Raw genomic sequence first — 25,430 nt, 5'->3', positions numbered from 1 at the left:
CCAACCCTGGCACTCCTGTATCCATACTGACATAGCCATAGTTCCTCCAACCCACCCGTGTTGAGATTCCACGCATAACAGCCATTATCCACATGATATCGCAGCCATGTCACACCTTTACACATTGCCCTCTCCAGAGCGTTAGGGGCCCTACACACATTTTGTACCGCCTCGTGTATTATTTGCACATACGTGCCTTTCCTGGTATTATGGATTACGGCCATTTGCGGGTTACAAGTGTAGGTGGTCACAACATGAACTACATTCCATCTTTGTGTAATGTTGACGTAGCAGTTCAATGATATTATGCCCACTGGTATAACCCTGCCTCTGTTGTGAATAGCGGTGCTCTGCTCACTCTTGGACAGCTTTATCTGACATACACTGCAAGCACTGTATAATACCTTAGTTGCTTTAGATTCCCTTCACAACCCTTGTGTATGCTTTCTCCTTTTTGCGTTCATTTTATATATATATATATATATATATATATATATATATATATATATATATAATTGTTTTTTCTTTTCATGTATTTCTTTATTTTATGTCTGTGGGTATATATCTATACACGCATCTATATATCTATATATACATATATAAGTTACATCTGAACAAAACAACATACTTTTCTTATGCTGGGAGCTGCTTACAAATGCGCAGGCGCACTTGCATATCCTTATTGTGAGTTACATATGTTTACTGCCACTTCTTTGTGCTTAGGTGTGCCTTATTCATTATGACAGTTCCACTTTGATTGATGGAATCCGGTTAATGTCCCCATGCAAAACACACTTTCACCTTTACGTGTTTAAATGTTGGCTTTACAGCACAGAGGCATTCATTACACAAGAAAGTGATGTGTGCTATAGTCGTACTTGAACCGGGAATGCATTTATATTAGGCGGATGCTCTAACCACTACACTATTGGTGTTCTTCTTCATTTATATGTATACTCATGGTTCATCGCTACCCTAACATACGCCTCACTGCTTCACTTACACAGCAGGCATCCATTCTCCTGCTGGGAAAACCGCGGTACTACACATATGATATTCCCTTTTCCCTACTACTCTGGACCCATGCTGCATGTTTACTCACTCCAAGGATATTCAGAACTCCAAAGCTTATAGTCCTGGTACATACATGTGTTTGATTGTCAGGGTGATCATGTGGTGATCTGGGTTTAGGCATGTCCGACTGGTGACCGGAACTTCCCTGACCCTGTTCTAATGTCAGACTTAGCACATGGATGGAGTTGGTCCTGATTTTAACATTCTACCTGTGTTTACAGTCGCAGGGGTTTGGCCACCTCTGAACAGATTATTATGTTGGCACTACATAATATAGTGTGGGGGGTGGTTCCACTACATAATACAGGGTGGGGGGTGTTTCCACTGGTGTTTCCATTCATATTTGACTATTTCAGTCACATATACGATGAATATTATTCTGGACATCACTTATGACTTCAATACAGGTATGCAATAGTACTGTCTACAAATGTGACAGTTGGTTGGTGTACATATCTGTATGGACCTCTGTAATAGTGAAAGGGACAAGGCAATGACAAATCAGGGACAATCATGGACACATCTACAATATTAGGACTATTAAATCGAAATGTCTTGACAGATTCAGAGCCATATGTATTAATACTTGTTTTCTGCAGTTAAATGCGTCTATTACTCTTAATTATTGTCATTGGTTATTCAAGTGTCATTCAGCACCTTTCCTCCAAAGGTCACTGGTTTTGTGGGTGATTCAGAGGCTGCAATCAGACCTCTGCACGTACGGCTACTGCATGGCTCAAAGGCATCAAGAAATTACAAAAACGTGGTAGAGCCAGCAAACAGTGGACCAAAATCCATTTATTGAAGGAAGGAGGAAATAAACATACTGGTTTCAGCCCTTAGGCCTTCCTCAGTGTTTGTGACACTGAGGAAGGCCTAAGGGCTGAAACCAGCATGTTTTTTCCTCCTTCCTTCAATAAAGAGATGTTGGTCCATTGTTTGCTGGCTCTACCATGTTTTTGTGATTCAGAGGCTGGCCAGTTATTGTGCGAATGCTCTGACCATTGGTAGGGTTGCCACATTTTCATATGTCCAGGATGAACTATATTCTGGACACACCAGATTGTTTAGGCCAACACATACCCACGGTCAGTACAGGGTTTGGAACATTCATTATTTTCCTGGATGAGAGCCTATTCCTGTAGCACTTTAGTTGCTTATTCTGTTTCTTGTACGATTTACATATTTTACATCCAGAAATAACCGTTTTAGGCAACTGTTACATGACGTATGGAACATAGTTATTTCCTAAGATCACAGGACATTTGCCATTGTATCATTCTTGGTCAGGACACACCTACCCAAACAGTGACCGTCCCTTACACAGTGGGTCAGGTGGTACCCTGCTTACGTCAGCACCTTAATCACCCTATTTCCAAGTGCCACTATGCGACTGTGTACAATATATTCTCTCAATAATTCTTGTGGGGAGATGTGCATCACGGGCAGGTGTTTGATCCTGGGTAGTAGGTTCTGCATGACCATCTAGAGGCTGAACAGTTTTGTAACCCACTACTGCACATACAACTTCTGTCCAGATGTCTACAGGAGTGGACATCATGTTGTGATACCAAGTCTGCTGTTTACATAGGATACGTATCCCATGAGGGATAAACAAAAATTGAACAAGGAAATAACCATCCATTCTTTTGGATTTACGAAAATGTGTTAGGGTTTTACATGCAAGGGATACATAGTTTGCAATCCTGACACTGCCTAGGGTGACACAGCCCACTACATATGAGTAGTGGTCAGTATGTGTAGCTATGGCTGCGCCAAGCTAGTCGCCCGAGTATGGCTGGATTTGGTGGACGTTCACGAATGGGAGCGGTTTGTGTGCTGTAGAGGGGATGATGGATATTCAATTATGCATCCAGGTGTGTTACATTTGGATGGCCTAGTTTCATCCAGTGCATTCTGTGGGTATGTGACAGTGACGTTTCTGTACATGTGTATCACACATTTTAATATTCACATGTTTGTGTGATTGTGTTCTACAGTATGGCCTGTCATGTTGTATTGCAGATGTGTATGCTTGTTCTATGTGTTTCTTTCTGATTCACACGCTGCTCCCTCATACACCTCCAGTTCACCTATTGTGCATCCAACACAGTCTCACCTTTGTGAATTATAACATTGCCCATAACCCCCACACACATATTCCAGACACTCCATCCATCCCTTCTTTGGTTGATGGCCCATGGCACAGTCATGGGAACAGATTTGCATACACTACATATGTCAGGTACCTGTATGGGTGTGAGGACTACCCTGGCATTTTTCACCTTCCACATGCTGTACATCATGCACATAGATACATGCCAGTACTTATCTTTTATGACATAGTAGGTACACCTGGGTAATACCCGTTCAACTTTTACACACCCTGACAAAAACGGCTTGGACCGCATATGGGTGGATTTCTGGCTGACTGCTCTGACCATTGGTAGGGTTGCTACCTTTTCATATTGCCAGCATGTGATATTTTCTGGACACAAATCAGATTCTACAGGACAACACATACCCACGGTCAGTACTACTGATACTACTTTTGTTTTATGCCTACATGTTGATTTATTGTTGTAGCAGTTTATATGCTCCATCTGTTTTGTATACTTGCTTATTCTATTTCTTGTAACGTGGTATGTTACATATGGATATTACTATTGTACGTGACTATTACATGCAATGTGGAACATAATTATGTCATACGGTTGCAGGATATTTTACACTTAGAATGGTTTTGGTATGGACACAACTGCCCAGCTGTGTACTATCCCTCACAATGTGGGACAGGTGGAAACCCTGACCATTGCGCTAGATGTAGCTGTTGTTGGTGTGCTAACATGATGCATTTCACTTCCACTTGGTATAACTATGTACACTGCATTGAACTACGGGTACACGGTTTTAATTGTCCTTTGTTCGAGGAATGGAGACTCGATATTCGCTAACGTGCATTTGTGCTTGCTTCTTGTTTTCGCAAGAACTGTCTTGTATTCTTTGCATATGTTTCAGTATCTACGGACACTTACAGGTGTGATTACTATTGCAGGCAGACTGTAATATTCAGCATTTTAGGTTGCACATCAACAGCCGATGTTTCCACGCCTCCTTGCTGCACTTCGACACTCCCCATACACTCGTGCTTGTTTCCTATGCACGTGGCTGTGGCGGCAGCGCACCTTCATTAATATGCATACGGTGCTACTGCGCCATCTACACACCGCACGGTCGGCGCAAGCCTAACGCCGGCCTTGTGCCGAGCTTCATGAATCCCGGGGTATATATTTTCATAATTATGCCATTTATGCCTGGAACTTTGTTATTTTTACCCTCTTTTATTGTATCTGTAATTTCTTTGTAGGATATTGGTGCCTGCAGATCTAGTTTTCATTTTTCTGGTATTTTTTTTATATTAGAACATTTTTCATTTAGATTTAATTGCTCAATATGTATATTTTCTTTTTGGAAATGTTCCACATAGTGATGTCTATAGGTATCAAGAATGTCACCTATATCTGAGACATTTTTCCATTTCTTTTCATGGAAAATACTTTTAATTTTATTAGCTTGTGATTGTATTTTGATTCTTGTGGATAAATTATGTAGATATTTGGGAGAAGTGGCCAAAGTATTAATTTTTAGTTTTTCTAAAGCTAAACTAGTTTTATGTGTTAGAATTTCATTGTATTTATTGTTTATTACTTCTACTTTCTTTTTCATCTCCAAATGATTTTGATTTTTTTCAGCTTTTACTGACAAAAGTTTGGATTGTAGATCTAATAATTCAGAATCACACTTCCTGTTTTTTTTTATACCAAGTTACGGTTTTACCATATATGTAAGCTTTTATTGAGTCCCATATCATTATTTTATTTATTTCTGTGGTGTAATTAATATCTAAGAAGAACTGTAATTCAGATAAAAAACAGGGTTTAAACTCTTTAATTTTAGATATATATGCTGGAATTCTGGAGTTAAAAATTAATGGTTTGTACCCATTTTAAAGTTTTAGTATCACTCAACTGTGGTCTGAAAAACGGCAGGGAGCGATTGAGAAATTAATGATTTTAGAGTGTAAGTCATGGGCAGCAAATATTTTATCTATTCTAGTTTGGGTACCAAATATGTGATCTTGATGGGAAAACAACAAAGAGTTATCTTCTTTAAATCTGAAAGTCTCTACAAGATTAAATGATTCTACCCACTTGTTTAAAGCTTTTGATACTGCAGATGGACGCAGTGGTTTTTTATTTGTAGTTTCAGAAATATCAAATATGCAGTTAAAATCTCCACCTAATATTAAGTTGCCTTTATAATTATTGGAAGTGAAATCCAAGTGTGTTTTTAACAGTTCCTGTTCCAATGCCTGGGAACCAGTATAGATTGGCTAGGGTCCATATTTTGTTATTCGATTTAACTATTACTAATGCCATAAAGTCTTCTTTATCTTCATACTTACAAATGATTTATGGGTTAAGCACATTTGTTTTCCATAAAATTGTTACCCCTTTTGCCTTTGTCTTGTAAGTGGATTGCGCCAATATCATATATTCCTTAGGATTCCATTTGTAATTGTCATTTGCTTTGAAATGAGTTTCTTGAAGGAAGACAAGTTGTGCTTTGTTCAGTTTAAAATATTTCAGTAGATTTTATCTTTTGCTAGGATTGTTTAAGCCATTGATATTTAAAGATAATAAAGTTAAGTCCATCTTAGGTTATTTAGACTATGTATTTTTTGTTTTATTGTGACTATTAAACATTTTCCTCTGAAAACTATAAAGTATATGTTTAAGGTTTTAAAGGAAATAATCAGTTTTATACTTTGAGTGTTTAACAATAAAGTAATGTTTTGGTCAGGCATACTAAAATGCTTTTGGGAAATAACACATTTAAATTAATAAATGTTAACAAAACTACGATCTGCACTAGCCATGGAATGAAAATCATTCCTAATCTGATGGATAAACCTAATTAAGATTATCACTCATACCTTGACAATCCAGAACATCTGAGTGCCATAAATTGAATTATCATATGTAGAATATTTGTAATAGGAATAAGCAATATTTATATTACTTTGAACAGATATATTATTATTGTAGATTAGACAGAATTATAATACAATATAAATGTCTACTTATTGTATAAGCAATTAATATTTATATGAAAGATAGATGACAAGCAATTCACTTATAGTAAAGTAGGATGTATAACATATAAAACCTCAGTAAAAGATTATAGCATGCAGTTATTTAACATATTCACCCTTACTAATGAAGTCTTTCAAAACGTATTACTTAATACAAATACCTAATGTTTATAATACAATGTATTTTACTGGACATATCAGAAATTATATTTCATTGTTTCCCAGCATTTAAGTAATCACTTTGTTTGTTGCTAACTTACTTAAAGCATCAAGTTTGCTTTATGTGAACATTGATGAAAGTTAGTGCATTTTAATTATCAGTGCATCCCCCCCTATTTCTTACATAAAAGGATTTTCATATCTGTCATTTCTTATTATAAAATGAGTGAAATTATAGGTTAAAAAGAAAAACAATTTACTTACTGTGATTAATGATTACAAATTCCCTTTCCATATTTATAAATTGCCATTTTATGGCATATACTGAAAGTTTTTAGATTTAAATGGCAGCATTCTATTTTGTATAATCAGCAAAGGTTAAACTGAGTGATTATTGTCAATTTAATACTATTTGTTCAGAATATGATTGTTACATTCTGTGGCATTTCAAGTTCAGGCTTCTATTGTTTCTCTTGAACAACTTTGTCAGTTTGACATCGTGTATAAAGCATTAGATACCTTAGTAACTGCTTAAGTATTATATATGGTCAAGATGGGTTATAAAAACTGCAATTCAAGTTAAAGCAATTACATGACTTGTTATGCATATTTACTTATATAAGAAAATCATCATGCTTCCCTTTGATGTTCAATGTAGTGTATGTCATTTATGACAAGTTAAGACAGCTTCATCGTATATGACAATTATATATTTTATATCTAGATTTACTAAAATCATACATTACATAACTATTGTGTGAGTTTTTTTGTTTGGCTGCTGCTTAGTTATTGAGGGACCATAAGCTGTAATGCTTATTCTTATTAATAGTTCCTTCCAAGTATGGTTATATAGTCCATAGACTTCAAATTATGAGACCCTTCTAGTTTCTTATTTGTTATAACTATATTTCCATCCTTACATATGCACATATCAGTACTTCAAGTACGGGCAACAATGCCCATCCAGTTTTGCCACAATACCATTCACTAGTTCATGTGGTGTGTTTCCAGGCTGTTTTTAAAATATCCAAACCAATATTTGTACTGTTCAATTTTACCAGCCTGTTCCATGCAGTGAACCCTCTGCCAGTGAACCACTTGACACAACTTCCATTCCCACAGATATTTCCGCAAAGGAAATCTGATGCCTCTCTAGCACTTCCTGGCAACCCCAAACACACCTAGAATAAGCTATCCCCATATGCCCAACATGTCCGAGTAAGCTCACCTCTCAGCTCACTGCAAAGGGTACTGCACAAGACCAAGTGCTCTTAGTCTTTCACAATAACTCAGACTTCCACTCTTATGTAAGTCCTTAATGTGTTTGCACCAAAATACTTTTTAAATATAAAATTGCGCTTAGTATTTTAATTTTTTTATCAAGAATCAATTTAATGAGCTAAATGAAGTGTTGGCAGACCATCAATTTGTGTACATGTTGTTTAAAACAGCCATTTTATTATATATTTTTTTAAACCAAAAACGTCATTGCCGAGAATCATCTCGAAGGCTCCTCAGAGCCTTTAAGCATTATTGTCACTCTGTCTCTGTTACTATAGCAATAGCAACCTGGGAGCATCTGTTTCTGTTAGTGTGTCTGTGTACTGCATACCAGAGGCTAGAGATGCACCTGAAGCAAAGCTTCACTTCATTGCAACTTCAAACTTCAACCCTAAATTCCTTCCCTTTCAGTGAGGCAGCAGCCAGGAAAAAAATGGAGAGCAAACAGATCAAAAAAAAAAAAAAAAAAAAAAAGGAAACTCACAACAAGCCGCCACAACATGAGATAACACTTTCTGCCAGCCTTCCCAACTCTCACTCAGCAGATGTATAAACAAACTATTATCTTCCAAAATATCCCAAAACACAGTTTTATCTACCCACTTCCCCTGGATCTAGGCTAACATGCCAAATGTCTCTTCCTAATACACAAGCATCAGTAAACCTTGATCACAAGCTGCAACCCACAGGTTCCCGGAGATGAAAATAGCAACATACAACAGCTGCCAGACACAGCTACATCCACACACACCATGCAAGGCTTAATCAAACAGCACTTGAAGCTATGATACCTGCCATAATTGATATTAACTATGTTTAGACAGAATAATAATGAAATTTGTACTAGCTGCCAGACACAGCTGCATCCACGCACACCATATCAGGATTGATCAGACAGCACTCGAGGTTATTATACCTGCCATAATTGATATTACCTGTGTTTAGACAGAATAATAATGACATTTGTACTAGCTACCAGACACAGCTGCTTCCATGCATACCATATCAGGATTGATCAAACAGCACATGTTGCTGTGATACATGCCATAACTGATATTAACTATATTTAGACAGAATAACGATGACATTTGTACTAAAAGCTTCCTACTATTATTTAACCAGGATATACATGATATTTCTAAATCATACTTTAACTAAAGAAGGCAATAGTTTCCATGAGAGCATTTTTTTCAAAACAGTCTACTGTTACTGCTATTATATATGATGTTAATTAGTTACATCTGAGTCTAAACTCTGAGGAATGGTACCTTGTTGAATTAGTTAATGAATTACTTAAATTATTATAAGTAAAATAAATGAAAAATGAACAAGATAAGTATTCATTGAGTTCAAGTAGGGGAATAGAAACTTCTATGTTTGTATTATATGTTGCTTTGTTTGTCTTATATATAATGTAAATAGTAACCCGTCTTGACCTACCTTTGTTTGTGAAGAATTATTGGACTCTTTGAACATTGTAAATAAATCATTAGTGTTTCTCACTTGTTTAACAAACCCTCCTTTTTTTAAATAAAAAGAGATGACAAGTGATGTACCCCATCAGTTGATACTTTGAGAGATGTATTTGTAAGAGTTATTTTTTGGGACAGCTATCTTGGAATCATTTTTTTGTTTCTTTTTTCTAGCATCAGTCCAAGAATTTATTTCTTTTATTCTTTTAAGAGTAGGGGGCATCCATTCAAATTCTTCTGGGATAGACACTATGTTGTTGTTTTTGATGAATATAGTAGCTTCTTCTAAGTCATTAAAGGTTCTCATCTCATTGGCAAAAAGTATTTTTATCTTGGCTGGAAAGGCCAGTTGTGCTTTAATGTTGTTTTGTTTCAACAGTTTTATTATTGGCAAGACATTTTTCCTTTGTTGTTGTATTCTGGAAGAATAATCATTGTCAAACCTTATCAGGCTTTGATTGTATTTTAAAGATGATTTTCTCCAAAAAATGTTAATATTAGTTCCTTGTCCAGAAATGAAAGAAATTGTATAACTATGGATCTAGGTGGAGTATTTGTTGAGTTAGAAGAAGTTTCAGTGCTCTATGCTTCCTTTCCATTCCAAATGAAAGTCCCTCTTTCAAGTCTAAAAATTCAGGAATCCAGGTTGTTAAGAATTAAATAATGTCTTCACCTTCAGTGTTTTCAGGCAGACCAAAGATCCTTATGTTGTTTTTCCTTTCTCTGTTTTCTAAGTCATCTATTGTGTTAAGCAGCCATGTATTCTGTTTAAGCAGAAATTCTTTTTGGAATTCTTACTCTTTGAGTCTCCCTTCAGTGTCATTTAGAGAAGTCTCTATATTTGTTATTTTTCTATGGTGTTTAGGTAATAGTTCCTTAAGAGTATCATTCTGTTTTTGAGAATTTAATTTGAGGTTTTCTAAGTCATTTTTAAAGCCATCCATCTTCAAAGATATTTCCTGTAAGGTAGACGTTATCAAATGCAGTTCTCTTTTCAAAGCAGCATCTGGATGAGAATTTCTTGAGTTGTTCATATCCAGTTACTCAATATATCTCCAAGGTACTTGACAGGAAAATTTTTGTATATCGCCACCAAAATTGATATTTATATAGTTTAGTACTTTATCTGTAGACAGCTGATGTTTTAAACTTGAAAATAATAAAACGTTCCTATATTATTATACTAGTTTATGGAGCTCTCAAAATTCAGTTGGCTATCTAGGCTCTGCCCCTCTACCTGATTTTCTAAGCAATCTATTAGTAAAAAAGAGGGTACATGTTAACTGTCCTCTTTTTGTTGACTCAAAGATAGAGTTAGTTACTGTAAATAGAGCTATTTTCATGCTATACTTGCTTAAACTCCATGTTGTCTTTTTGATAATAGGTCATACTTTGAGATCTATTCCATTAATTAGTTATACAATATCCCTTCCATTAGTTTAGCTGCAGAATATAGTAGAATAATTGGCCTGTAGTCTGATGCAAAAGAGAGATTATTTACTGTGGGCACTTGATTTACAGTTACATGTTTCCTGGAGTAAGGGGATATTGCCTGTAGTGAGTGTCAAACTGGTAATGTGTTGTAGGAGACTGGCAATACACTTTGCAAACAGAAATTAATTTTGGATATAGTACTGAATATTTACTTGAATCAGTTGTATCTATATACTTCAGCTGTTGTAATACTTGTTTTTTTGGAGATGGACCTGAAACAAAATACTCGGATGTCAACATTTTACGTATCATTTTTTGCTTGTGGAATTGCATGGCTAATAATTATGTAATGTTTTGGTTGTTGGGGCAAGGGATAAAATGTTTCTATGGTACTATGTAGCTCATTTTGAAAGATGGTATAACTATTTGAGGTGGATTTTAGGTCTTTTGTCATAGTTCTGAAAAAACAGCAGAACTGCTTTGGAGTATGTACACCTATCTTTTCTCTACTTCTTATGCATATAGCTTTTGCAGCATTTCTGGCAATGAATGTTTTCTGTTTAAAATTGCAGTAAATAAGTTGCTTGCTGGTAACATCAAACTGGTCTGATTTCCAAACTTTCAAGACTAGACTACATTGAGTTAATCTCTTCGATGTGTTCAAATAAACCACGGGCATATTCTATTTTTAACTCTTATTTTCCTGTCAGAGAAGAGTCAATTTTCTATTGTTTCTGGAATATTCACAAAGGTATGGAGTGCAGTTGTGATTAGCATGTATGAAGTGTAGTTCTGAGTTGCTTGTCATTGTAAATAATATCTTGATTAACCACAAGTCATGTATCTAATATTTGCTGGAAGAGTTGCTGTTGGGTAATATTGTCATAATTGCTGGACCTGCCTGACTTTTTAAGTAAATAATATAATATCAACCAAACAAAAAACTGCAGGAAAGGAGCTAAAAATAACCAATAACTAGTCCAGAAGCTCCAGCAAGAAACTGCAGGCATGGTCCAGGTAAAAAAACTAACTATGGGCCAGATTCAGGAAGCCTCCGTGTAAGAGTTATAACTCTTACATGGAGGCTGCAGTTAAACGGTGTGATGTCAGCATGTCATGCATATGCATGAGGTGCATGAGGCATGCTGAATCACACTGTAACTCTTACACGGTCCATGTAAGAGAGTAGGGGGCATGTCCGTAGGCTAAGCCCTGCATGCGGACACGCCCCCGTAAGTGTAGAATGGCTGAAAGTAAACAGCCACAAGAGAGGCCATGGAAATGTAAACAAACACACTACACAACACATTCCCCCACAGACCATCAGTGTACAAAGTGAACAGAGGCTATAAAATGAAAATAAAATCTGTTTTATTTTTTTTAACCCCCGTAAATGTGTGCTACTGTGTGCGCTCATGTGCACGGGCGTGCTACTAGTGCAACTGCAGTTAGCAATCAGTGGAAAAGGATATGAGAGCTAAATATGCAAAGTAAGCCAAGAAGAAATTGCTTAGCGGTAGAGTTGCCGGCTTAAGAGTAGGCAGGCAGGGTTCGAGCCCACACAACAACCTTTTTTTTTTTGTAAATAAGCACTAAAAAAGCCCCTGACAGTATTGTACAAATGTAAAAGTATACCCTTTTGTAAAATGGAATGAAATGGAGCAGATATATTGAAGTAACACAATAATAAAAATAATTAGAAATGTACTGATAGCTAAGCTGCTGTGAGACACAGTGCCCGTAGCTGCGTAGTGTTTAAAAAGCTGCAAACTGTATGCCCGTTGCTAAGCACCGGTTTAACAGGCTGAAACTGTTTGCAACTAGCTGTCCTTAGCTTAGCATGTGTGTCACTAGCCAATTAAGGTTTATCCCAGCGCACACCGTTTGTGCGCCGCTCCCACAAGCTAACTGCCAGTGCGCATGCGTTAGCTCCGCGCAAACGAGCGCAGACCTGCTTTTAAGTGCTTACAAGTGCTTATGGCATGTTTGATTGACAAGTCCTCAACTCATTTCTGTCAGGAAAATTAAAAATCAGTGGTCAGATTCGAACCCAGGATACCATGCATTAGAGTCAAGGTACTAAACCACTAAGCCATGACAGCAATACCTAGAAATGCAGAAATAGCATATATATGGGATAAAATCCAGAATGGAGCATGATAAAGCATTTTCAGTGAAGTAGATACAATTCCAAAACGGCCAATCAGAGAAATGTGCGGGGAAAAGCGGCATATATAAGCCCCGTAGGCGGGAATACACACCAGAACCGATTGTAGAACAGACCTGCAGTCAGAATGAGTGGAGTAGGTGAGGGACGTTGCTTTCGAGCATAGCGTTGGGGCATTGAGGAGTCCAGATACATGGTCTGGCTCCTTGTCCATCATCACGAGGCCCAACTCATGCAGGGCCAGGTCTCATGGGGAACATACAGGGCGAAGGCATGGGACCAGTTGGCTCGTGATCTGACCAGTGCTACTGGCATTCCACGCACTGGTGAGCAGGTCCATCACCACCATGCGGACCTGAAGCGGCATAAGCAAGACCAGTTGACCCAATGGATCCAGGAGGCCCGGGATATGCCCAACGCCCCACTACTGAGTAAGTTACATTTTACTCATGTATGTAAGGATTTCAACTAGCTGATACCATGGAGATGTGTAGTCCAATATTACTTCCTTTGTATTACAGCTGCAGGTGTCCGCTCTGCGAACCGCGAGACACATGACCGTAGGCTGGCACAGCTGCGCCACCATGCAGGTTAGTAACCCCATCTAGTACTTGTAAATAAATATTATAGTGTAGCATGTTTCAGAACACTGCAGTGTATTGATTAAAAGTAATCTAATGTGCAAGCAAGAATTGAAAGTTTGCAGGTATGGCTGCAACAAGTTCATCAGTATGCAAGTGTGACTGGAAAAATAATTTATAGAAATAAATAGTGCTGTAATACAGATGTCCCACCATTAATTAAATGTAGTATAACCTGCAGTAGTCTCCAGAGTACAGCTTCAGAATCTGAGGTAGTCACATGTGAGATTTATCCCCTGTTAAAATGCTGAATCATGACAGAAGTGAGGCTGTTGGAAAGTGTTTGAATCACCACAGGTCTAATATGTGAACAAAGCCTAGAAGTACCAACCTGAACTGTGAAGTTGCAGGATGTGTGAGAGTGACAGAAAGGGTCATGTATGAATAAATAAAGTAGTAATAATCCCGGAATATATTAGCCCCAGTGTGTTTCCACAGAACTAAATGCATGTGGGAAGTACAAATTAACATCCCAAACTGATTTCAGTGTGTCTGAATCTGGAATGTCTAGGCCAAAATCTGTATATGGTGATAACAGTAAACAATTTGCAGATAGAATAAATGATTATCTGACAGACTAAACAGCCATAGTTGTCCCCTGTCCTGTCATCAAAGTGTAGCAGGATGATGTATCTGATCAAATTAAAAATAAGTAGGATAGTGATGTATTTGTAACAGGTGTAGCATGACAGTCAAATAAAAATCATTTTGAAACATCAGCCTCAACTTAATTGTGTACCTATTACAAATGTATATCAATGTGTAACTTATGAATGTGTCATCACTTTCTATCTCCACCCAACCCTATAATTCTAAATAACAACACCCAATAAATATTGGTATGTGAACATTTCATTAACCATGGACATTTGTCCGTTTCAAAAATATATGCATGTCTGTTTGTGCATGTGCCCTGTTCATACCTGCAAATCTGATGGCCTGTTGCCATTAATCAATCCTGCATGTTGTTTGATTGTGTATTTCCGTTCAAATAATGCATGTGATAATGATATGCCCCTTGTTCAATGGTGTTAATATCTGGGTGTTTGTTTAATGGGAATACCAATGCATGCTGTTACAACTAATCTGAATGGAATAATATGCCACTAACCCAAACTAACATAACTACTCACAAACCTAGAACGCTTGGGAAGGCAGGTCCCAGCGGACCCACCTCTCCCACCTCAGCTGGCGACTGCACCTGGCACTAGTGCCCAGGCCGGACCCTCCTCCGGTGGCCCTGTGCCACCTTTGGGTGGAAGCGCTGCAGGGATGGGGCCCGTCCCCCTCTGCAAGCGTGGCCGGAGGAGTTTGTCCACTCACCCTCCAAGGTGTCCGGTCTGTGGTGCGAAGGGAGATCCAAGACTCCGTTCTTGGGCCCCTACACCAGCTCGAGGCTCGTGTGGCACAGCTAACGGCCCTGCCCGTTGCCCCGCCTACACAGCCCCCAGCACAGCCTCGTCCTGGGCTGTGAAGGAACAGTGGCAACTGCCTATGGGTGGGGATATCAGTTCCACTGTTGCCATCTGTGGGCTCATGCATCTTGGATATCCCAACCTCCGTCCCCGTCAATTGTGTAACCCCCCCACGTGTGTTTCATAGTTTCATAGTAGTGTACTAGGCTATCTGCCCTGGGGTATTTACAAGCCTAGCCAACAATGATGTGGCTTACGCCACCCCGTATTATATAGGTGTGCCTCTCTAGTAGTGACACATGTGGGACCCCATTATTTAGTAAACTATACCTCTGTCTAGTAGTGACACTGAGGTAACTCCCGGGGTAAACTTACGATCTCCCATCCATGCATCGAGATTTTTCTTGAACAGTGCCAATGAAGGGCTCTGTCTCACATGAACTGGGATTTTGTTCCAGAGTACGGGTAACCTCTGTGTTATGAATCTATCCCTCCAGCATGTTTTATTCATATTTGTGCAGAGGTTGAAATCTTTAGCTCGCGTGGTTCTGGTGGATCTGGATTTTTTGAGATGGAGCATGTCCATCAGTTCTTGGTTGGACATGGCCCTATATGTTAGGCACAAATCACCTCTGAGCAGGCGGTATGCTACTGAGTAGAGCTGGAGTTTCTTTAATCTAGCTGGATAAGGCACATGTTTGAGACCCATGATCCTCTTGGTGAGGTACTTCTGGGGTCTTTCCAGTTGTTGCATGTGCCGGATGAGATACATCACAAATGGAGCATTATATTCAATCATGGGCCTGACAAGGGAGGAATATAGAGGTACAATGACCTCCTTTGATCTGGATGAGAATCCCTTCATGATGAGATGGGCAAGGTAGAATGTCTTTCTGACCACTTTGGCAACGTGGTTGTCAAAGGAGAGGTCACTATCAACTTGAGTCTCCAGGTCTCTGATTACTTCTTCTGTACTCAGTGGGTTATTGTCTATGTGATAATTTGTGGGTACTTTGTTTTTCCCAAAGGGGATGACTATACATTTTTTGGCATTAAGTTTGAGGCCATGATTCCGGCACCAGTTGTCTGTTTCAGTGAGACCTTTCTGTAGGATGTGTGTGTCAGCAGGTGAATCAACTATGGCACCCAGTTTGCAGTCATCTGCAAACTTTGTCAGCCATAATCCTCCCATATTTGCTTTCACATCCGAGAAGTAAATGCCGAATAAGAGTGGTCCCAAGACTGAGCCCTGTGGGACACCACTCGTGACTGGTTTTGAGTCTGACATGGCTCCAGCAATTTTGACCTTATGGATTCTGTTTTTAAGCCAGTTTGCTACCCATCTTGTGACATATGGATTTACATTTAGGCTGCTGAGCTTGTCTATGATGCCAGAGTGTGGTATCGTGTCAAAGGCTTTAGCCAAGTCCAAGTAGGCAGTGTGGACAGCCTTGTCCTCGTCGATGGCACTAGTGACTGTCTCGGAGAAGTCAACCAGGTTTAAGGGGCAGGATCTGCCTTTTACAAAACCGAACTGGGTGGGATCAAGGGTCTGCAGATCTCCAATATCGCCATTTATGAGTTCCATGATGATTCTTTCCATAGCCTTGCAGAACAGGCTGTGTCATACACCGCCCCTGTATGCATCTTGTCTGTCTTGTCTGTTAACCTACCCAACCTACCTCCCCAGCTATACCGACTTCCTTCACCTGACATACCACTCTCACCTGAAAAAAAAAAAAAGGGCACTCTGTACCCACAAAAATTACGCCCCATACATAGCTGTCCATGTCGCACACATGTCCGCTTGACATTGAAAATGTTAATTACAATTGGCTCTACAACAAACATTAATGTTGTCCTGACACCTCTCTCAGGGGTGGAAGGTTTCAAATGTCTCACCAAAATACATGGAAATGCACAGCTGTTGCTGCTAAAGACATGGGCATCTATGGGCCTTACCTACATCCCTCCTGCAAATCCCACGCTTGTTTCCCTACTGTCTTACCCTCTTTGTGACCACTTTTTCACCACTTTCCTGTCACCCCTTTTTCTTTTCTTTCAAAGAAAATAGCACGGGTGTGCGCTTGTGTTAGCGGAGCTCACCATCAGTGCACATGCGTGAGCTCCGCGCAAATGAGCGCAGACCTGGTTTTAAGTGCTTAAAAGTGCCTTTATGGCACTTTGATTGACAGGTCCTGCACTCATTTTGAAAGTCTGGAAAGAAAAATAAATTCCCACTGCCAGTCTCGAACCCAGGACCTTGGCAACATTAGTCTGTATGACCTACCACTACGCCATGACTGCCATACAAGAACATAGTGCTAAAATAAATATAACATGTAATAGTAGGAATCAATATAAAGGCAATATAGGAGGTGTACTACCCAATACATTTCAGGTAGCGTTTTAATGGCCGAATTACTGGATTCCCACACTAGTTCAGTGTTAACAGAAACAGCCCTACTAATTGTTTGCTTGTACATAATAATGTAAGGTAATGTACACATAAGAAGGTATGTAAATGTACACATACATATATATAAATATATAGTAATATATATGAAATATAGTCGTAGGTGTCAGTATCCATACACACTCACTACAGGAGACAGTGAAGATAAATGCAGCAGCCAGAAATTGCAACACAGCCTGACCCTCTGAGACCCACTAACCCTTTTAACTGCTTAAAGGTGGCTTCAGCACTTTGATTGACAGGTTCTGTACTCATTTTGAAGGTTTGGAAAGAAAAATAAATTCCCACTGCCAGTCTCAAACCCAGGACCTTGGTAACAATAGTCTGTATGACCTACCACTAAGCCATGACTACCACATGAGATCATCGTGCTAAAATAAATATAACATGTAATAGTAGGAATCAATATAAAGGCAATATAGGAGGTGTACTACCCAATGCATTTCAGGTAGAGTTTTAATGGCCGAATTACTGGATTCCCACACTAGTTCAGTGTTAACAGAAACAGCCCTACTAATTGTTCGCTTGTACATAATAATGTAAGGTAATGTACACATAAGAAGGTATGTAAATGTACACATACATATATATAAATATATAGTAATACATATGAAATATAGTCGTAGGTGTCAGTATCCATACACACTCACTACAGGAGACAGTGAAGATAAATGCAGCAGCCAGAATCTGCAACACAGCCTGACTCCTGTGAGACCTACTAACCCTTAACTGCTGGAAGGTGCCTCCAGCACTTTGATTGATAGACTCTGTACTCAATTTGAAAGCAAAATACAAGCATACTAATAGGCCCTACCACAAGACCATTGTAACACTAGTCTGTATGACCTACCAGCAAAACATGACTCTCATACAGGGATATAGTGCTAAATAAGTGGAACATGTAATAGTAGTAATGAAGATAAAGGCAATATAGTATGTGTACTACCCTAAGCATGCAGACAGACTTTCACTGTCCCAATTACCGGATTCCCATACTAGTGTGTGTTAACAGAAACAGCCCTGAAAATTGTTAGCTTGTACCCAATATTGTCAGCTAATGTACATATATGACAGTATGTATATGTACACATATGTATATATAGCAATACATAATAAATATAGTTGTGGGTGTCAGTATGCATACACACTCACTACAGGGAACAGGTGGGAGAAATGCAGCAACCTGAATTCACAACACAGCATGAAGCATGAGAGATGTACTAACCTTCACACTCATAGAACATTTTCCAACAGCATACCAGCATGGTCCACGCCCTTACAATCTGAAAGGGCAACGCCTATCTCACATACCTTTTTATAGCACTGTCCTGAAATCACAGTGAGACATGCAATCAGTACACAACTGGCTGTATGCAATTAGCCAATGCTGCCTTACAATTGGTGCAGAGGCCATCACATGGACCTATGCAGATACCTACAAAAGCATTCAGTACCCACACTCCACACATGCAATACAATCATTGCACAATCCTGAGAAAGAGAGAGGGAGAAACAGAAATACGAAAATAAACAGACTGACAGTAGCAAAACCAGCAGCAGCAGCAGAAAACTGCAAGCAGCAAGCAGCACCATTGACACAGCAACAGCTGCCACAAACACAGGTAATGCAAAGTAGCAGGTTAATACTGTGTTTACTGTGACACCTCCAAATGTATCATAGTTCACTATCTATAGGTATGTCCATGAGATAGGTTGTGTGTACATAGTCCTGAAATATATACATATGTAATATTGCTGTACATGTTGCCCATACTTAAAACTTCCATAGCTTAGAACACAAGGCCAGTTGTGCATATGATGCAGTAGTTACCAGGGTCAGTAGAGGTTACTCCTCATTGGTGTGGGACCACTGTGTATGTATGGCACTGTTCAGGTACATATCCCGTAGTATGGCCAGGGATTAATATCAGTCTGTCATGTTGTGCTATGTCCTCCAGGGGTGAATGTAGCACACATCCAGGATACCATTTTGTAACAGTGATGCTATGTGTTCTGCAATGATGAGGGTGGCTCTCACCTGGACATGTGAGAGGATAGGGAGGTTACAGTCATCTGGGATAACTAATACCACATGTGTAGGAGAATGGGGGGTACCTGCACCTAAACTGTCTGCAACAATGTTGCCAATATCTGTGCATTTGGTGAATGTGAAGCATCTTAACACTGCTGACCACAGATGCCTTGCCTTCATGTGAATTTGCCCTGTGCTGCAGTAGCCTCCTACTATTGTTATACAATATGCCTGTATCTGTAGTCCACTGGACAGGATTAATAAGTGGTGTGCAGTTGTTCTGGGTTAGATATGTGTGTGCACAGTACATGCAGTATGTGGGATGTCTGTGGTAAGCATATGCAAAGGGGCCGGCGATGTGTGTTGTGGCTTCCACTGGCCCAATGGGCTGCATGGATAGCATCACTGTCATAACTAGTGAATAACTGTGTAATTACATGCATACATAACAAGGTAGTGTACTGTGCTTGTGGTGTTGTTCGGATATGTATATCCAGGCTGAGTAATGTGTGTCCACATCACAGGGTTGGATGGCAACACACATCCAGTATGTAGGGATGAACACCCAGAGTGTGTCAGACGTGTCACCTGTGCAGAAATATCTGGCCATTACCTGTGCATCCCCCACAGCACACACACATGCAACATATGGCAGAAGTACTATAGCAGTACACACATGTTCATAGGTTCATACTAAGCTATTTGCCCTAGGGCATTGATAAGCCTAGTAGAATGTGTTTGTCTTTCGCCACCCAATTACAAGTTATGCTGCTATGCCCTTGTCCGACGTTAGTATACTGTGCCTCTGTCTAACAGTGACATAGAAGTGATACCTGGGGTACAACTATGATCTCCATCCACTCATCCAGATCCCTATGGAAGAGAGTCAATGAGGACTCTGCCTAACCTGTAGTGTGAGCTCATTACAGAGTGAAGGGAGCCTCTTGGTTAGAATATGCCCTCCAGCATGTCCATGTATGTCAGTGCTGAGGTCCAGGTCTCCTGAGCATGTGGCTGTATGGGACTCTGATTGCCTGAGGTGCAGCATGTTCATTACTGCTGGGTAGGACATGGCTGTATATGGCACGCACAGATTGCCTCTGAACAGGCAGTATGCCACTGAGTCCAGCTGGATTTCCTTTACCTGGGCAGCATATGACATCTGTTTGAGCCATTGCATCCTCTTGATGAGGTACTGTTGTCCTGTACCAGTTGCTGTAGGTGTCTGGTTAGGTACATCCCAAAAGGTGCATTGTATGCAATTATAGGCCTGATGATGGATGAGTAAAGAGGCACAATGACCTCCCCTGCCATACATGTGAATCCTCATGATTAGCTGGGCTATATAACATGTCTTTCAATCCACGTTGGCCATGTGGTTGACAAATGACACACCGCTACCATGTTTCTTCCCCAGGTCCCCAACTACGTCTTCTGTACTCAATGGCCTAACACCTATGTTGTACTTTGCCACCAATGTGGAGGCGTGGGAATCTGCATTGAATACTGATACTCCCCCTCCCTTGTTCAAGTGTTGGGGCCGACAAGAATGGTAACAGCTATAACTTGGTAGTACTGGTGTGCTCCTGTGAAACCTGAAACAGGTTTATGTTACTGCACAGATATCAATGTCCAGAATGCTAAGTAGGGTTTTGAGTGCGTGCATCCTGAGGTTTAGACTTCCGGTGTTGAGTTGCATCACTCTTACTTCCTCATCCTTTGTGATACAAATGGATGTGGGTTTGCCTTATGGGCCTTGCCTAATACAGGCACTATGGGTGTAGCAAGAGGCTCCAAATTCCAATAGGACAGGGGTGACAGGTGCAAGCTGTCCCTAGCAAAGCATACCACCCCAAGATGGCAGGCATTGGCACACCTGTGAATGACACCAGTATGTCAGTCAATTGTTGGAAGGGATCATCGTGCCTTGATATTGTGGCATCATTCTTGGTGAGGGTAGGATGCTACTCAAGGTCAGGGTCAAACTGTCTTGGGCTATGTGCTCAGAGAGCTCTGTACTGTCTCATGTCATGTAGTCCAGGGAGGTATGTGTCAGGTCATTCACACCAGCATGGACATTGACTGAGTCATACCTGTACTTGCCTTGGGGTTACCTGAGTGTTTGTGTTATGTGGCAGGTCATAGTGCCCGACAGGCTGCACACCATTACCCTCACCTCGTTAAGCCTGGTGAAAGTGATGTTAGTGTGCCTGATAATAGAGGCACCTAGTACAGGTGTATGAGGTGTGTTGTTTACTATTAATGGCTGTGAGTGTTCAGCACATTGGCTTTGTGTGATATGTGTTGCACGTGTTCGTTTCCGTGGTAGTGGTTGCCTGAGTGTCTGCTTAGGAGGTCTCTGCTGCGTAGGCAGACCTGTAGTCCGAGCCTACAAGTATGTTCATGTGTGATCATGTGTTAGTTCTGCTGTCATGGTAGGTCTATGTGAGACTGGAAGTGTAGTGAGTGTGGTTTCCTTCGCCACCTGACTGGTTATGGTGGTATTGAGTAGACAGAGCCTAGCCTCCAGTTTGGTATATGGTTGCATCACTCACATGAGTTTGAATTTGTTGTTAGGAGGAGGGGGTTGTCTGTGTACATGCAGCTGTTCTAACATTGTCTCTGGAGTACCACACTCACCAGCTGGACTGGGGAGGAACTGACAACTGACCTCTGGACATGCTAGAATACTATTGTGAATTCCGTAATAATTGAAAACAAGGTCCAGTGTGGAGTGAGGGTGTACTGATATTACCTACAACTGCTGACTGATATAAAAGCATCAGTGAGCAAGTGCCAGGTAACCTAAGTGCAATGTGTCACAATTAAGTAAATGCAACAATGACAAGCAGTCACTTGCTGTCATGTGTAACATGGAAATACGTACAGTAAGCAATGCAGATATCAGTAGTGAATCACAGACGTGTTGAGAAGCTGTGTATTATGTGGAAGTAGCATACCAGTGAAATAACAAGCTAACAAATAACAAGCATATAAACAAAGGTAGATCCAGGAGGCCTGGATGTAGTGTTTGCTACAGCAAACAAGGTGTAGCAATGTCAGTAAGATACAGCTCAGATATGCAGGCACTATAAACCTGAAACCAGATGTCCCCAGCTATGAATGGCAGAGTACAGCCTATTGTCACACACAGTTGCAGACCACAAACCTTGTTAATGTTAAATAACTGGCCTGAAGGCCAACTGCCTATACCAGAACTAATACAGTTGTACACTGGGCCCTCAATCAGCAGTTCCCAACTTCAATGGATGAAAGATATGTGTCCTGCCACCACAGTGCTTGCCACAAACCTCCCTAATGTAAAACAACTGGTCTGAAGGCCAAGTGCTTTGTCTAAATGACTTAGAATGATAGCTACACTGTAATCAAGTTACAACCAAGCAGTAATAAGTACAATTTAATACTCCCTGTATAGAATGTGTACCATGTATTGCTGAGATACTATGCTGATAAGCTGTTTGTGTACCTTTCCAGGTTAACATGGCTCCAAAGGAACCCAGCATATTCTGCTGCAGAGGATGACGTGATTCACCAGAGCCTGGTGCGTGACTATGCCATCCTGTTCTCACGCACCACCCAGAATCAGCAGGAGAGGTCTGCACTGTGGCAAAACCTAGTTTGCAGGATAAATGATGTTGGCATGCATGATAGGACATATGAGTAGGTGAGACATCACTGCAGTGATTTGATTAGAAATATTCACCAGCGTGCTGCAGATATCCGCAGGCAACAGGTTGCCACAGGTGGGGGGGGGTGGCCACACATCCCCCCCTCACCAGACAAGAGGGGCTACTGCTAAGTGTTATGGATCCAGCCCCAGAACAACAACAGCAACAGTCATGCATCATGATGGAGGTTGGATCCACACAGCAGCAAGACACTGAGCGTGCAGGTAAGATGCCATATTTATTTATTGTTATTACTTTTACATTTGTTGACCAAGATAGTCTAGCTGGATATATGTCCATTTTCAGTAGAGACCTGGGGAGAAAAGCTCCACACATAACATAATAAAGGCAGACAGACAAGTTGTTAATACAGACAGCCAACATAATAGAAATATACACCAGCCTGTTAATTAAATCAACATACATTTAAGGAACTCAAACAGTTTAGAGTCATACACAATGTACTGTCGGTTTCAGAGCAGCATCTGGATGAGAATTTCTTGAGTTGTTCATATCCAGTTACTCAATATATCTCCAAGGTACTTGACAGGAAAATTTTTGTATATCGCCACCAAAATTGATATTTATATAGTTTAGTACTTTATCTGTAGACAGCTGATGTTTTAAACTTGAAAATAATAAAACGTTCCTATATTATTATACTAGTTTATGGAGCTCTCAAAATTCAGTTGGCTATCTAGGCTCTGCCCCTCTACCTGATTTTCTAAGCAATCTATTAGTAAAAAAGAGGGTACATGTTAACTGTCCTCTTTTTGTTGACTCAAAGATAGAGTTAGTTACTGTAAATAGAGCTATTTTCATGCTATACTTGCTTAAACTCCATGTTGTCTTTTTGATAATAGGTCATACTTTGAGATCTATTCCATTAATTAGTTATACAATATCCCTTCCATTAGTTTAGCTGCAGAATATAGTAGAATAATTGGCCTGTAGTCTGATGCAAAGAGAGATTATTTACTGTGGGCACTTGATTTACAGTTACATGTTTCCTGGAGTAAGGGGATATTGCCTGTAGTGAGTGTCAAACTGGTAATGTGTTGTAGGAGACTGGCAATACACTTTGCAAACAGAAATTAATTTTGGATATAGTACTGAATATTTACTTGAATCAGTTGTATCTATATACTTCAGCTGTTGTAATACTTGTTTTTTTGGAGATGGACCTGAAACAAAATACTCGGATGTCAACATTTTACGTATCATTTTTTGCTTGTGGAATTGCATGGCTAATAATTATGTAATGTTTTGGTTGTTGGGGCAAGGGATAAAATGTTTCTATGGTACTATGTAGCTCATTTTGAAAGATGGTATAACTATTTGAGGTGGATTTTAGGTCTTTTGTCATAGTTCTGAAAAAACAGCAGAACTGCTTTGGAGTATGTACACCTATCTTTTCTCTACTTCTTATGCATATAGCTTTTGCAGCATTTCTGGCAATGAATGTTTTCTGTTTAAAATTGCAGTAAATAAGTTGCTTGCTGGTAACATCAAACTGGTCTGATTTCCAAACTTTCAAGACTAGACTACATTGAGTTAATCTCTTCGATGTGTTCAAATAAACCACGGGCATATTCTATTTTTAACTCTTATTTTCCTGTCAGAGAAGAGTCAATTTTCTATTGTTTCTGGAATATTCACAAAGGTATGGAGTGCAGTTGTGATTAGCATGTATGAAGTGTAGTTCTGAGTTGCTTGTCATTGTAAATAATATCTTGATTAACCACAAGTCATGTATCTAATATTTGCTGGAAGAGTTGCTGTTGGGTAATATTGTCATAATTGCTGGACCTGCCTGACTTTTTAAGTAAATAATATAATATCAACCAAACAAAAAACTGCAGGAAAGGAGCTAAAAATAACCAATAACTAGTCCAGAAGCTCCAGCAAGAAACTGCAGGCATGGTCCAGGTAAAAAAAGAAACTATGGGCCAGATTCAGGAAGCCTCCGTGTAAGAGTTATAACTCTTACATGGAGGCTGCAGTTAAACGGTGTGATGTCAGCATGTCATGCATATGCATGAGGTGCATGAGGCATGCTGAATCACACTGTAACTCTTACGGTCCATGTAAGAGAGTAGGGGGCGTGTCCGTAGGCTAAGCCCTGCATGCGGACACGCCCCCGTAAGTGTAGAATGGCTGAAAGTAAACAGCCACAAGAGAGGCCATGGAAATGTAAACAAACACACTACACAACACATTCCCCCACAGACCATCAGTGTACAAAGTGAACAGAGGCTATAAAATGAAAATAAAATCTGTTTTATTTTTTAACCCCGTAAATGTGTGCTACTGTGTGCGCTCATGTGCACGGGCGTGCTACTAGTGCAACTGCAGTTAGCAATCAGTGGAAAAGGATATGAGAGCTAAATATGCAAAGTAAGCCAAGAAGAAATTGCTTAGCGGTAGAGTTGCCG

The sequence above is a fragment of the Protopterus annectens genome, chromosome 5.part0 (genome assembly GCF_019279795.1).
Source record: "Protopterus annectens isolate FY-2018-M chromosome 5.part0, PAN1.0, whole genome shotgun sequence".
Taxonomy (NCBI): domain Eukaryota; kingdom Metazoa; phylum Chordata; order Ceratodontiformes; family Protopteridae; genus Protopterus; species Protopterus annectens.
Note: the sequence above shows the minus strand (reverse complement) of the source record.